General features: G+C 33.8%; 1 protein-coding gene across 3 annotated transcripts in view; it reads right to left on the reverse strand.

Annotated features, from left to right (window-relative positions):
• CNTNAP2 (contactin associated protein like 2) overlaps nucleotides 1-16,199 on the reverse strand; it is a 1,017,942-nt gene that overhangs the window by 556,653 nt on the left and 445,090 nt on the right. The gene's annotated exons all lie outside the window — the stretch shown is intronic.

Genomic DNA, 16,199 nt, shown 5'->3' on the forward strand with positions numbered 1-16,199 from the left:
CTCTACCCTTCTTGCCAAATGTTATCAAATATATGTCTGCATTTCAAATAAGAATGTTACTTATTTTGCCATATAGAGATAAATGACAGAGGTTATCGGAAACTCATAGATCCTGCTAAAGAAACTCAGGCATATGGTCAGAACAAAGGTATAAAACACAATCTTAAAAGGATAATTTTTTCCTATTTAATGTCATACATATTTTAGATAAGTAATATTTCCAGACTATGCTGCTGAATTCCCTGTTTCATCTGAGCATAGCACTGCATTTGAGTCTACAGAAACCTGCATGTTGCTGCAATTAGAAAATTACTAGGAGTTTTACAAAATTTGAGTGTTTTGAAAAATCTGAATGTTGAAATGTTGAATGAGTGTGTTCTAGGAGAACCACGAAAAAAAAAAGGCATTCCCTTAAAGTTATATTCAATAAAAAAAAAAATCTGAAAAACAGAGGTGTTTCTGTAAAATAAACAAAAATCTGAGAAAATTTCTCTAGAGGAATCAGAATGTTTTCCTGCATTTTAAGAAATGTCATATTCCATGACAGAGATGAATTATTAACTTTGTACAGCCTGAGGACAATAAAAAAGTACAATATGGGAATTGTGATTTAATTTAGTAACATATTTTGCTAGGAATGGTAGAAACTACTTCTGATTTTTCAGAGAATATAGTGGTTATTTGCCTAAATGTTGCTATTCTGAATGTTATTTGGTATTTTTATGCTTCTTCTATTTACTTATCTACATCCCCAGTAATATATTTTAAAAACCTGATTGCACTGAAAAATTGTACTAGAAAAGTAAGAAAGGTACCAAGGAAGTGTAATAAAACACATGGAACAGTTTTACTTCTCTGAAACATTTCTGTCATCCAGAATGGTATGGTTGAGTGGTAAATGCTTAATTATTATTATAAGCAAGTTGTGGTAGCTAGATGTAAAGGGACCAAAGACTCTTCAGCTTATCCAATACACTTTCTTATCCAATACAGTTTCTGCCAACAATGCCTGCTGTGAGAGAAACTACTTTATATGAATTCTAGTCTCTGTCTTTATGTAGGGGAAATAAATGGGAATTTTGATTTTCAAAGAAATCAAGTCTCTTCATTAACATCAAATCCATAGTTCCTGAATAGAAATATAGAAGAATATTATTAGATACACAGATTCAAGAAAACCGAGAAGAAAATAAAGTTGCTCTAAATTTAACCTTCTGTCATGAAATTGCAGCTCATCCAAGATGAAAACCAACTGATACGAGTACCTAATGAACTGTATGAGACAGTCAGAGACAAAGAAACAGAAAACCCAAAGTCATCAAAAAATAAAGTTTTAAATACTTCTTAACAGCACAATTATAACTAGCACAGTACTTAAATCTGATCTTGTTTATGTTATTTATATTTTTGTAACGAAAATATTTGGAAGGCTAAGTATTAAACTTTTATCCCTTAGCAGTATCTTGTATAAGGCCACCAGTAATTTTTATACATATATGTTTTTTATTTGCAAGAGTTCCAATATTTTTTTTACTTACACTGATAAAGTATGAAGTGTTTTCAGTATTTTGTGCTTTACTCATGTCGGAATGGTAACCTTGCAGGAGACAAGGTGGTCATTTGGCCTTCTTGAGGAAGAGCTGATGACACTGAAAACCAGATACCTGGTAGGTACTGCTAATGCATCGGCACTTCTGTTTCACTGACACAAAGACAGTGTGACTGCCACTTCTGGGTTCATGGTCAAAGCATATCACAGCAGCTTTTACAGTAACATGAAAAGTCATGCTGGATATATGAAATTTTGTGCAAAATAAAAAAAAGAGAGAGAGAGAGGAGAAACAAGGCACTGTTATATACAAAGCTTTAAAGAAGGAATTACAGAAAACACAGAATGTAGCAACTTCAGACAGATGGAGGGAAAAAATTACAGTGCCCCTGTAATGCAGCTAATGTGCAGCTGGTTTTAGATGAATCCCATTGAACATTAAGCAGCATCATTAGTATCATTCCTACTTTGAAGGTTCCTTTTACAAAGTAAATAACAATCCCTATAGATAACAAATATAGGTCACTACAGTAAAGCTTTATAAGAAAAAGAGCTAGCAGTCTGGGTATCCTGTTAGGGTATATAGGCTATAACCCAGGTAATTCTTTAATCTCTGACCCATCTGACACTGAAAAGCAAATGTTGTCCAATTACGACAACATTCTAGAAAAAATATTTTTATTTAAGTATCAAGAGAGTCAGAGTAATCCTACTCCTTTTATATAGGTTGTTAACTGGAAAAGATTTGAGAAGACTTTTTCAATGCAAATTTCCCAGAGTTGATTCCTAAATGCTGACAACCCTTTATGCAATTGTGTGAAATGGTACACATTAACTATTGCAAGCATTTAAAACAAGCTGTGTGTAATACTTACAGGAAAGTTTATAGGCACACAGAACTTAAAAAAACTTTCTTTTTCTTTTAAGTCTTCAAAGACAGAAATTTAAGATGAGACATGCAAACTTCGATAGCAGCATTTATTGTTCTCATCATGTTACAAGACAGGAAGAATAGATCTTAGTTTGCTAGTCTTCATGCTGGAAGAGAAGGCCTAGATACCATGACAAAAAATGACTCTTCTTTCACATTACGAGGTTTCGAATCAGAATTCTAATAAGTATGCTATGTAAATTTCAGTGAAATAAAGGAGATGTAGAAATGCTCACGTGTCCTTATCACTGAAAAACATGAAGCACACAAGTAAGGGTATCCAAGAATCTAAAAGTCCACCTGTTTCTCTCTCACACACTAGCAAAGAATGACTAAGCTTGATTATTTCCAGTCCCAGAAACTTTCCAGAACCAAGTACTGGACATCAGTCTGACAGGCCAATAGTTTCTCAGTACAAGAGTTCATCCATGCATCCCCCTACTGCCAGTGCTAATGTACTTCTTCCAGGAAGCCTTTGATCTCATGCTGTTTGAGAAACAAGAGCATGTACTGGTACTATTGTGAATTGTAAATTTACTTTTGAAACTAAACAACAAATGGCCAACTCAGTTTTCTTCTGTTTATTTTACACTTGTACCTCCCCAGGTTTATATGGATTGAATATGACATGTCAGCAATTGTTAATATGTTTTGATTATGACAATATTGTTGCATATTTTAAGCTTTTGAGTACTAAGTAGATGAAAAACATTTCTCCTTATGTCTCATTGTAGATTATGTCTTATTAACAAAATACCAGATTGATTCAGGGGTCTTACTGCAGTGACTGTGAACAAAGTACTGATTCCTTTGCTTTATTTCTGATAGTGTTCTGATAGTTTGTTCTGGGGTCATAACTTTTTTCTTTTTTTTTTTTTTTTTTCAGTTTCACAAGAATGAAGTTATGGTCTTCAAGTGGCAGACTAAATGTCCCAATCAGCATATTTTGCTCTGAAACACTTGGGCAAAGTTCCTTTTGGATTGCAAATGTCTGCAGAACTTTGAGGGGTTTTGATTTTGTTAAGTGCACCCTGAATAAATAAGTAGTTACAAAAGCTAGCTCCTACTTTTTGAAAGGAAACAATATGCTGCTGTAAATGTTTAAAATTGAATAAACAGTTTCTTTTCCAAATACTATCCTTGAAGTAAATGGTCCTAACTTGTTTTACTGTAAAGCTTAAAATCAGAATTAGTTTTTTCCTCAAAAAATGCCAACTTCTTTCTCCACCCTCTCTCTTACCCATCATCAGGAAAAAAAATAATTAAGACTTGCAATGTTAATGGTTAAAAATGTATAATGGAAAAAAATGTCAGTTTTATAGCTTTTTTTTATCTGTAAAAAATCTAAGTTTTTAAGTTTTGATCAAATAAAAAATATAAATCCAGAATTTGAGATATAAGATTCAGAAATTTTAATATTTTTTTCTTATAAAATTCAATTTAATGTCAAGTAAGGTGTTTGTTAGGGATGTATAATACATGAAGCAACATCTAATCAAAGCTGACTTACTGTTAAAAGATCAGAATCTTTGGGAAAGGCTTATACTTCAAATCTTTGAAGACAACAGAAGTCCAGGTCTCTTTATTCTATAAAGTTGTTCACAAAAGTATGAAAAAGTCTCGAAAAGCAAGAGGCTGAAATAAATTTAAGCAGAAAACCAGTAATCTGAGTGAATATCATATCTGACAAAGAGAAGGAATTGGAGACTGAAAATCAATGGATCTGAAGAGAGATATCAGAAATTGGGCCTACTGGATGGACATGACCGTGAAGGACTCACATCACCATTAGGGATTAAGGGTGAAATAGGGAAATTAGGGAAAAAGGGTGAAATAAAGAGCAACTTTTAATGTAAAACCATGCATTCATCTTCCCTGGATCTAACTTCTGCCTTATCCCCTGAACCTGCTTTATCCCCACTGGTTGCATAGTCCTGACCCTGAACTAGGTATAGACTACATGGCCACAGTGAGTCAGAGAAAGGATCTTGTTTGCTTCAGTCACTACTATCACCTTTAGCTGTGTTTGGACAGACCATACAATGGGAGGCTCACAGCTTTCTCTCCTCTGTTCAACTTGCTCCTTTTTCCAGCTTATTTCCCCTTTCTTTTTCTATTTTTTTTTTTTTCACTCTTTTACACTTTGTTTAAAAAAAAAAAAAATTCTTATATCTGGAATTGACCACGTAATTTGCAAGACAGTAGGATATAAAGTGTCTTCAGCAGCACAGTGCTTGTGTAGGTTTGCTTGGTCATTTGATAGGATCAACCATAGGTAGGTGCAGGTAATGTATTTACTTTACAAAGTCACCTATGGTGGAACCACTTGTAGCATTATACTGATCCCATGCTTTGGTCTGATAGTCCATTGCAGTATTTTATTAAACTGATTCTTCTTTGTTTATAGTATATAATTGTAAAAGTTCACTAAAAACAACAATCAGTCTTCAGGTAGAGCAGACTCAGCATGAGTCTCTTCTGATAGTACCTGAACAGAAATTCCTGAGTCAATGCAGTTTATCATCACATAATGCTGATTGCATAGTCAAGTAATGTTTGATTTCAGAAAACTAAGTCAAGAAAAAGGTAATGCCTGAAAGCTGACAGTAACAGACTGACACCCTTTGAAACCGCAGATACAAAAAAAAAAGTGAATAAAAATATATTCTATGCCAACATTCTTATATAGCTGAATAATATAAGCTCTATTCTTGAGCTATGCAACCTAGGAGAAAACATGTATAAAATTAAAAAAAAAATGAACTATTCAAATTTTCTTTAAATGTCCTAAGTTATTTTGTTTGTGATTTTAAATACTATGTTTTCTTCAAGTTGTGAAATACAGCTTTGCTATCATTCCCCTAAAGTCAAGGGAAATGGCCCCTCAATAAGAACAAGGAAAGTTTCTTTGAAAGAAACTATAGTACAAATTTAAAAGTATTTTGTTGCTATTGGTTTTAATACTGATGGATGAAAATTTTGTAGCAGCATGTTTTTCAGCAGAACCCAATGATTCTTTGACTTAAAACTTTCAATGGAAAAATAAAGAAAATCCAAAGATAAACTTCATTAAAAGTTGTTTGTAAAGTGTGTGACAACAAAAAAAGATTTCTTATTTTACAGAAAAAGATAAATTGTTGAGATATTCTAGTTTCATTCTTTTACAAACTAACAGTTATGCTAAGTGTTTTCAACTTTTAAGGTGTAAGAAAGTAAAACAACAAGTTAAAAAACGGGTATTAAATGTCTAGTTGGGTTTTCTCACACAGTTGAGCAGGAAATTTTTCAAAATTATCAGAAATTATTAGGAAAGGTATAAATCTTTCAGCCTATCCTAATATAATTTTGAAGTGATGATTTTCCGAGGTTCAATGGGATTTAAATTGGTCAAAGTATTTTTCCTTCAGCTCAAACTAAAGATTCTAATGGTAACACAGAAATTTGTACACCCAAATACAAGAATAATACTCACTTTATCTATTTACTAACACAAACAAAATTCAAAGTGCATGGAAAAGATAGCTAAGATCTCTCTTGGGTAAAATAATCTGGGAGTATGCGCTTGCCTAGCTTGATAAAGTTTCTCTTTACAGCAGGATGCAATAAAAGGAAGAAGTTGGTTTATTCACAATGAGTATTTAATGTCTGCATTATGAAAGAATATCAGTTGTCCTAATTCCCCCACTTCATCTGTGGAAAATACAGTGCCATAATGTGGTATTTTTTTCACTGTGTCTGCAGCTGTTCTAAGACATAGCTGTAAAAACTAGGGTCAGAATTAAGGTGGAGTAATGGAAAATTAGAGATTTTCAGTAAAATTGTCAAATAACTCAGATGTGCTCAATTTGAAGTCTTGTTGGCATATATTGCATGAAAATGGTTGTAAGCATTTAATATACAGTTACCAGAAAGCCTGTGGTATGATGACACCAGGCCTTATTATAAGTTTGCAGTGGAAAACCAGCAGTCTTCTTTCTTCTCTTCTGCCTCCAAAATTTACGACAAACCAGAAGGAACCTTCAGCAGAATGGAGGGTATGGTACTGTCTTCCAATATTCATATTGGGTGATTTCTACTACCACCTAGCTTAGGTTTTCAGAGGCATACTCAGTGCCTGGGCAATTATCTTGCTGGTTTGCTTTTAAAATCAATGTTGTATACAATTAATACTTGTGATTAATTACACTACATCTAATGATAACAAACACCTACCCCTAAAGCTGCTACAAGTAATCTTATTTCTAAATTTACAGAAGTCCTTTGTTGAATTTGACTGTGGTGAAAGATGTATCTCTCAAGTGAGTTTGAAATTTATCAAATTTATCAAATTGAAATTTATTAAATATCCTGAACCTCACATTTCCAAAAATCACTTCAAATTTAGTTATGCTCACCACCACGTATCCATATTTTAAAAAGAATTACAAAGTTCCTGAGGTATAAAACAGTTCAACTGAAATTATGCCAACATTTTTCCACAGGTGAGAACTGCCAGACAATTAATTTTTACTCACAAGTTGGCCACAAATTCATTATCTAAATGCATGAAAGGGACTGTGTATTTCTTCTATCATTCAAAATTCAGAAAAAATCCTGAATGTTCCCTCATTTTTCACACTATATTTATGAAAAATCAGACAAGAAAGGACTGGAATCAGGAAACAACATACAATTAAAGCAATGAGACAGGAGTCATAACAGAAGCTTTTGGAGAAAAGAACTAAAAACAGAGGGAAGAGAAAAATTTGATCAGTGAGAGAAAGGTTGCAATGATAAACAGCTGAAACACAAACTTAACTAGGTTCCTTTTGACTCTCCTAGAACAGCAGTCAATAAAAGGGCAGTACTGAAGATGTTTACTAAAACTGTTGCCTCAGTTTAACAACCATTTACTGTAAGCCATCAATAAGCTGAATTAATACAAGTCACGACTCACCAGTAAGGCAAGAGAACTCAGCTGAATTTATGACTGTAAACCCACACTATCTGTTTCTCTTTTAGTATGTGCTGCAGCTCAACAGGCTGTTTTCATATCACGCTATTGCCAACATCCTCTACTACAGCTACCTTGAAGTAAATGAGCAATTACGTCTCTGACCAGCGCATGTTTGCTGAAAGTTTGCTTCTCTTTACTGATTTACTACCACTTAACAAAATACCTTAGGTCTGACTTGGTGTAATCAAAGTGAATTACCAAAACAAATCACTACAAAACCAGCATCACCAAGCTTGTATGTAGGTTTGGTACATGAATTGCAGTTATTCCTAATCAATTTATAGGGGATTTTTTAGGTAAGGAAATTATTGATGCTCCAAGGATTTCTTCTCTTACACCTATGGTTTTGGAACACTGGTTTTCCAAGATCTTCAATTTATTTAAAGCCAAGAAGACAAATAAATACATATCGTCTTGAGGAATGAAAAAGCAATAAAGAACATGTCCATACTGAAAGAATTAAATTCCAATTACCTCATCAATCTGGAAATGAAAAGATAGAAACACAACTATGCAGGAAAGTTCCCAGAGGATTTGTGGGATTGGATTCCATTCCATATTAAGCTACTCATTATTTTTTTAACAATAATCAATATGAAACTATAAAATCCTAGTTGATAAAATCTGATGAATATGCAGAATTAAGAAGGTATAAAAAATTACTTATTTTTCTCCCTTTTCAAATAACTTACAGGCTTTTCAAAATTTCTATAGATTTCTTCATTATTTAAAGATATATTTTTAAACTATAAAATTTCTAAACACTTTTGTGAAGAGGCTGGTTTTCTGAGTTTCTAGATTGTATAGGAAGGACAGTCGTTTATTTAGAAAAAAGTACTATTTCATGTATACAGGTTAAGTTCACGAGATAGGTATATATGTATATAATTATCGTCCATATAACAACTTTTTGTTCTTAGCAAATGTAGATCTCAGAATTCAATTTGCCATGAAAATACACTCAAAGATTACCTACCTACTAGGTTGTATCTTCTCATACAGAACTCAAGGTGTAACATGGCATAACTGTTCGGTTGTGTTCTATTCCATTCTGTTCTATTTCACTCTTTTCCATTCCCTGTGCTCACCATGAGACAAATAACAAAGAGACTATTTGCTTGAAATGCCAGTAGTCTTTCAAGGATATATAACACAAAGGTTACAGCTGGAAACAGAATTTAATTTTATTTTTCTGACTCTGTTTCAGAGCTGATGCTCACAAGCACTAACACACGGCACAGATGTAGCCAGGAGCAGGCTTCAGTTTACCTTGGAAAAGCATCCCTCGCAGTCTGGTGAAGGCAATTCATAGAGCTACAGTGCTTAAGAGGTATTTGGACAATTTATTTAACACAATAATTTAACTTCTAGTCAGCCCTGAAGTGGTCAAGCAATTGGACTGTTATAGGTCCCTTCCAGCTGCACTATTATCTTCTCTTTAAGGGAGTGGCAGCAGTGAGTGAAGGGTAAGAGGACCCTTACTGGCCACTAGAGAAGGACCATACTGTCACCCTTATGAGGTGGAAAAACCTGAACTTTTTCCCTGTTTTAGAGGATTTGGAGAAAAGTTGGCGTCAGAGTGACCTAATTTTCCAAAGGTATGCTAATGAAGATGAGACTCCACCTTTAATACAGTACTTCATCCAGAAATATAACTCCGTATAGGGATATACTGCATGTAAATGTCAAGGCTCATTTTTACCTTACAAAAGCATTACTATGAAGAGTTAAATCTTATTTCCTGACAGCAATGTTGACCTTTTGATATATGCAGCTTCTTATCAGAGAACACTAACCTTTGGGAGAGAGGAAATAAGAATTTACTCATAGCAAGACTCCATTTGCCATGCTTAAAATAAAAAATACAAAATGCATTATCTTCATCCAAACTTTAGGGAAAGAGCAGAATAAATTGAACTGAGTCTGGAAGTAAATGCATCCTTAATATATTTTTTTCCAGACATTCAAGAAAACAAATACCAATGAGGCCCTTCAAGTTCCAAATCAATGGCACAGAACCAAGACCTATAGTTTGAAATCTGCTGAAGTTTTTTGTTTAATGAGAAAAAACCCATCTGATTTCTCTAGTGAATAAGTCATCATGGACAAATTGATCAATCACCACTTACAGATGGGAAGAAAATAATGCTGGGCAAAACCATCATGAATGTTCATTCAGGCAAAAAAAAAAGATTAAAGGCAAAACTACTGTGATTAGACTGAAGTTTTTGACTGTATTTACCTGAATGCTACCATCCTTACTTTGTGGAAAAGCATACTCTAAGTTTACTCTCATGGTTTACTTTTTCAGCTGTTAATTGAGGGATAATTTTTTAAATCTCCATCCTCCTATTAACTGATTACAGACCACTGTATGGAAGATCCCTTCTGTTGGATATGTGGGCAGTTACTGGAAAACCTACTGGAAAAAGTTATACTGCTCTTTTCCACAAGAAAAGAGGCAGAGCTGACTTTGATAAACCTTCATCAAAATCTGCAAGATTTTATCATATTTGGTGATACATTCTGTTTATTTAGCAGGGACAAATTTTACTTAATTACACACACACAAAGCCTTTTCAAACAAGCCAGCTGCCTACATCCTTCTAAAGGAAATGCTGAATGATTAAAAAAATATTCAAGTGTAATCAAAAATTGCCTGAGAATACTACAACTCAATAAGCTGGTGGGCAATATATTCATACAAAACATACTTCTTTTTCTCTGATTGACTGTACTTTCATTGCCAGATAACAAATGAACCTGTAAAGAATACACATAGTTGTTGCAGTTCTCAAAGCTGTGGTGCCTGAGAATATCCACCAGTAACCTCATTACAACTGCAAGTGAAAAGTAATGAATTTTTCATTTTGCTACTAGTTGTAAAAAGTTGACAGGAAGAAACAACCATATTGTATCAGATTAATGTAAAGATGAAGAATAAAAGACATATTTTCAAATTCATTTTATGTCAAATCTTTCTGAAATATTTAATTTAGAACAATTAAGTATTTGGAAATATTTTCTTTTCTGTATCAGCCTGAATCTTCTCATTTTAGAAATGTATTTCTTAATACACTACAACAAACCCTTATTTTTCAAAATACTTCAAAAATGCAGGAGATAGATATTTTAACATTTAAGTGGTACTTACTACCAAAAGAGACCCATGTTGGTTAGTGGTAACAATCAAAAGTAAGAAATGGATTCAAGCCCATTCTTACTTATTTTTCATGCCAAAATATATGAACATGTATGTAGGAACAGTCACAATCATCTCGAATATCTGGAGGATAAAATGTATCCATTTGCATGACCTTTAGGAAAAACCCAGTTCTCTTGCATGGCAAAAAGGTAGAAAACATACGCTAAGAAGGAAGGAAGCTTACCAATAGAGCACATATTCAAACAGATCTTTAAAAGTTTGAAAAGAAAAAGTTCACAGTTCATTTCCCTCCCTTTCCATAGTTTAGATGTGAGTATTCAGCCATGTGCCTTTAATGTCAGAAAGAGAATATCAGGTTATGTTTGCCACAGATGAGCTGTGAAGATGATGACTAAAATATCAAACACATAGGCTCAAATAGGTAGAGAAATTCCCAGTACGAGAATACTGAAATTGAAGAGAAAAGGGGAAAAACAGTTGGATGCTTAGCAGAACTATCAACTGCCCCATCCACTGACACAGGGAAAGTTTGTGCAGCTCACAGCAACCTCTGCTGCACGATTGTTTTAGTTCTGTGTTTTTCCCCACATTAAAATCCCCGTATATTCAAAGCACTGTCACCTACAGCAAGTTAGTAAAACTGTTAGAAATATAACTTATGATTTTACAAAATAAACACTTAAAAATGATTCCTCTGTTCTGCCAGTTAGTATTTTTATGCAGTTCCACCACTTAGGTGGACAGAAAAGTCTGATCAGGAAACTTGGTGGTACACTTACTGTAAGCAATAAAATAACATAAGAAGAAGTAGGAAATTTTATGCAGATTACTATGCAGACTACAGTAATATCTTCTCTATTTAGGTGTATATTCACACAGGTACCAAAAGTGTAAGAGTAGAAATATGTATACATATATTTATATACATATAGAGTTGTATTTTATTTATCCCAGGGTGTTTCAATAGCAAACATGACACTTCAAGGGTCTTTAGCTCATACTTTTTTATGCTATATGTGGGTGAAATAAAATGTCCAGGGTATAATATTGAATCTGGCCAAGTGAAACTTGGTAAGATTCAACAAAAGGGAAGTAATAGTGGCTTTCTCATCTGCATTGAATAGTCACTTTGACATTTGGATGCAATAAATTATTCTGTACTGTACAGGGTTCTCTTTTAAGTGTGCATGGCAACCATTTGAGACAGCAAGTGAGACATGGATAGGTAGTTAATGCCAAGAGCATGAAATCAAGCAAAAGAGATTTCAAATAAGTAAATTTCCTAGCAGTAAGTATAGCTGAATGTGGAATTAACTGCCAAAGGAAACAATGTCTTAAGTCAAAGTCACTGCAGGCAGACAGGATTAACTACAACAACCAAAAGATCCATTCAGCCCACAGATTTTAGCACTTCAATACTTCCTAATCAGCTCTTGCAAACATTCACTTGGCTCACCCCTTAACTGCATTTCCAAACCTTATTTTTGTTCTTGTAACATCTTTACATGACCAAAGTTTAGTCCACTTTACTATCTGTAGAGTAAATGCTCACCATACAAATATCCATTATTTCATGAATAACCAAGACTGTTGTTACTATTTTTCCTTCTTTTCTCCCCCACTCAAAAAAACCTGAAACAAAACCAAGCAAATGAACAAACAAACAAACAAAACCTATCACCCATCAGGAAATCGAAACAGTAACGTGACATAGATCAGCACAATATCTGAAAAGAACATTTCTGCCAATGCAACTCAGGTGACATTTGTTCAGTCCCACTGCTTTCTAAGGATTAGCAAATAGAGCTGGTCAGTGAATGGAAAGAGCTCAGCTTGCAGCCATTATTCATGAAGCTTTATAATTGTTCCTGCCACTTATTTGCCTTGAGTATATTGAGTATTTGCATGGCTTTCTGCCATCTCCAAATGATTTTTTTTTCAAGTATATCCTACACTTCAGAAGTGAGTCATCTGGAATTTGAAAATTCTTACTGTCAGATGTGCACTTGCATCAAAAAATGTGCAGATGTATGGTTTAGATCCAGAAAATCAGCACAGTCATATAAAAAACCCTCTGTGAATAAAGGTATCAGGGAGTGTTTTCCCCTCAAAGGGTTTTAGGACCCAGAAGGCCTCATACAGTTGTCTTGAAAAGCATAGCCAAAGCCTATGCTATAATATGCCTCTTGCCTTTTTTTGTAGGCATTCATCTTGCACAGGGTGGAGATTAAGGGAACTATTCATATGGTTGTGATCCTGCAGGAGCTTATTATGATCTTCACAAATCAGTAGTAAAATGTACTGTATTGTACTTGTCATAGCCTCCAGATGCCATGTCTTTGCTGCCTGTCTCAAAAATTCATAACTGTGAACATGGTGGAAGATACATGTTATGTGTCATTGCTCTCTGCCTCCAAAAGAGCATTAATAAAATTTTGCCATCAGTTTTCACTTAACTGATTTCACTGGATATTTTGCCTTTGGTTATACTCTCTTCTTTGTGACTTGCTTTTTGATATATGATGTCACTGAAAGTGTAAAGACCTTTTTTCCCTTTTTGAAGTATGAAATAGATAATTTTAAAATACAGGCTAAAAGTCCCATTGACTAAACAATGTTATGTTATAGTGTATTTGTTGTGATTTTTCAAGCTTATTTTGCTCATGCAACTGCTCCATTAATATAGCTATGAAGCAAATTCTTTTCCCAATTTCATTATCTTTTTAAATAAGACATTTTCAGTTTTGTCCTATAGAGAATGAAAATATTTTCTAAATATGATATCACCATTTATTCACAGAAAAAATACAAATTTCATTCTGAATCTTGTTGTAGCATGAGGCCTTAATTCTTTTTTGGTAACTTCTATGAACTCTTCTGTCAGAAGACAACCTTACAGATCTCATCTACACAAAATATACATAGATGAAGTTTCAAATGCAGCACAGATTTTAAACTTTAAGCAAAACAACACTAAAAAAAAGAAGATTTGGTAATGCTATTAAATTCTCTAGGGAAGAGATGTGAGCTCTAATGCCTCCCTGGAAAACACACGTTTTTAACTTAATTTGCTGGGCAAGAAAAGACATGGATTTCACTTTTTACACAGAAAAATTAAATGTGTATCTTACACGTATATTCAAACAAAATGGGAACCAGAAATTCTGGCAATTAATGACCTGACCTTTGAATAAGCAGTTCAATACAAGGAAGCATTTTTCTTAATAGCCTGATGGTAATGACCAGGTTGCAGCAATACACAAGAAAAGACCTTTTATAGTCACTAAGTGTATGGCTTCCCAATTAAATCTTGCTTGCAATGTGAGAAAATATCTTATTTTTGTATCTGAAAATGTGCCCTCTAAAATTTTTTTAAAAAGAATATATTAATTACGAATCTATTAACCTAAAAATAATTACAATTGCAATATATTGGACAGCCTTTTTATTTAGGTAGTAGTTCCAAAAGTTGGTGCAGATTTGACTAGAAGTTTGTCTTTTAATCAGGCTTTTAAAATTGGTGATTACATGACAGCAGAATTAATCTGCAAATCACACTGTTTAATGACAGTGTTTATATTTATATGCAAATATATGCACTTCTAATCATAAGGTCAAAAACTTGGCCTCTGCCAAAGGACACATCTACATGGAAAGGTGTAGCATTATACACCTGGCTCCAAATAATTCATTTGAGGACAAGCTGGGAATTTGTACACAGTAATCCCTTGTTCCAGTAGTCATACCAAAGGGCTGCCTTCTTATCTTTTTATATAGTGATTTTTTAGTTTTTCTTCTGAACTGCTCTGCTGCTCTCTACTGATACCACTTTGGGAGCAGCCCAATTCTGCACATAAAAACCACACGGTATTTTAGGAGGGTTGTTAAAAGAAAAGTCCCCATATACATAAAACTGTAATAAATTATAATTAATCTTATATTGAAAAAACACCAACAAATATTGAAATCCTTTCTAATACAAACAGACCAGCAATACTCATTCAGCAAAATACAAAATTATGTTGAGTCACCTTAGTTCTTCTGTGAAGAAACATTTTATCAGTACTTTTAGAGTTCCATACATTGTGTCCTTGCCAGATGGTTTTTATTCTCCTCTAAAAGTTCATCAAACAAACAACTTATCATCAAAGAACTAAAATAGTTTTGTCATCAAGCCATGTTTTATTTTTTCTCATATTTACTTCTAGCCTCTAAAGCATCTTGTTATGTACCTACAGTATTTTTTCTATCTATTTAAAAAAAAAAAAGCAACCGTTTTTTACCTGTAAATATTGCAGCAAATATCATGATGTTTATTGTTTGATTCCGCTACCGTTTTTCATTTAAAGAGAGTTATATTTGACAGTAAACTAGACGCTGGTTTCTTGTATCAAACACCTGAATTTGCATTTGATATACAAGTAAGGAGGTATACTTAAAAATGAGCATTTATTATGCTGGAAAATTAACCATGTTATAGTGTTTGGTACACTTCAAACAGCACATAAAACATTTTAGCATTATGATGGTAAACACTAGTTTATTAAGAGCCGTGTACTGAATAATCAGTTATACTTAAAACTTCAGAAGCTCAGTTTCTCTTTGAGTAAGAGTTAAGTTTGGACTAACCCACAGTTCCTCAGGTATTGCAGAATCCTAGATTTATAGAATAGTATGGGTTGGAAGGGACCTTTAAAGGCCATCTAGTCCAATCCCTCTGCAATAAGCAGGAACATCTTCAACTAGATTGAGTTGCTTAGAGCCCCATCCAACCTGACCTTGAATGTTTCCAGGGATGGAGCATCCACCACCTCTCTGGGCAACTTGTTCTACCCTCATGTTCTACCCTCATTGTAAAAAATGTCCTTCTTATATCTAATCTAAACTGACCCTCTATTAGTTTAAAACCATTGCCCTTTGTCTTATTGCAACAGGTCTTCCTGTTGTTGTTTTAAAAATATATTCATTCATGCATACCCTCAGCACTGCAGGACCAATATCACAAAGTTTGATTTGATTTCTCAACTAAGTTCCTGCAGCTACTGTGAAACTCTCTGTGGTTTAATATACACTTTTATAACAAAGCTTTAATTCATGAAATAGAAATAAGAAAGATAAACCCAAAAATCTATACTTCATGGTTCTTGTTGAATGAAAGTATGTAGTCTTTTGACTATCGAATCAATTCAAAACAACAAGTGAAATCAGTTTTTCTTTTTCGTTAGAACATCAAAGGGCTCCCATATGTTTTATGTCACTCAGTAAAGCGAATGGATGAGACTTGTAGATGTGTGTTCCCCACTTAATTCTGATACCTGGTTATTAAAAGACAAATCTCAAATAGTATTTTCCAGCTAAAATACCAGTAAAGCCAGGATAAAATAGATACTTAGGTCATCATACACTCCATTTTCTGCAGGTTTGCAGATTTTCTTTAAGCACTGACTAGATTTAATTGAAGGAAGGGCATTTAGAAATTACCCTTGCTTTTCATAAAACATTATCAGTTCTGCTCTTAACTACAGGAGCATTTGTACCATTGCTCATCCAGATTTCA

The sequence above is a fragment of the Corapipo altera genome, unplaced genomic scaffold, assembly GCF_003945725.1.
Source record: "Corapipo altera isolate COAL_440 unplaced genomic scaffold, ASM394572v1 59, whole genome shotgun sequence".
Lineage (NCBI taxonomy): Eukaryota > Metazoa > Chordata > Aves > Passeriformes > Pipridae > Corapipo > Corapipo altera.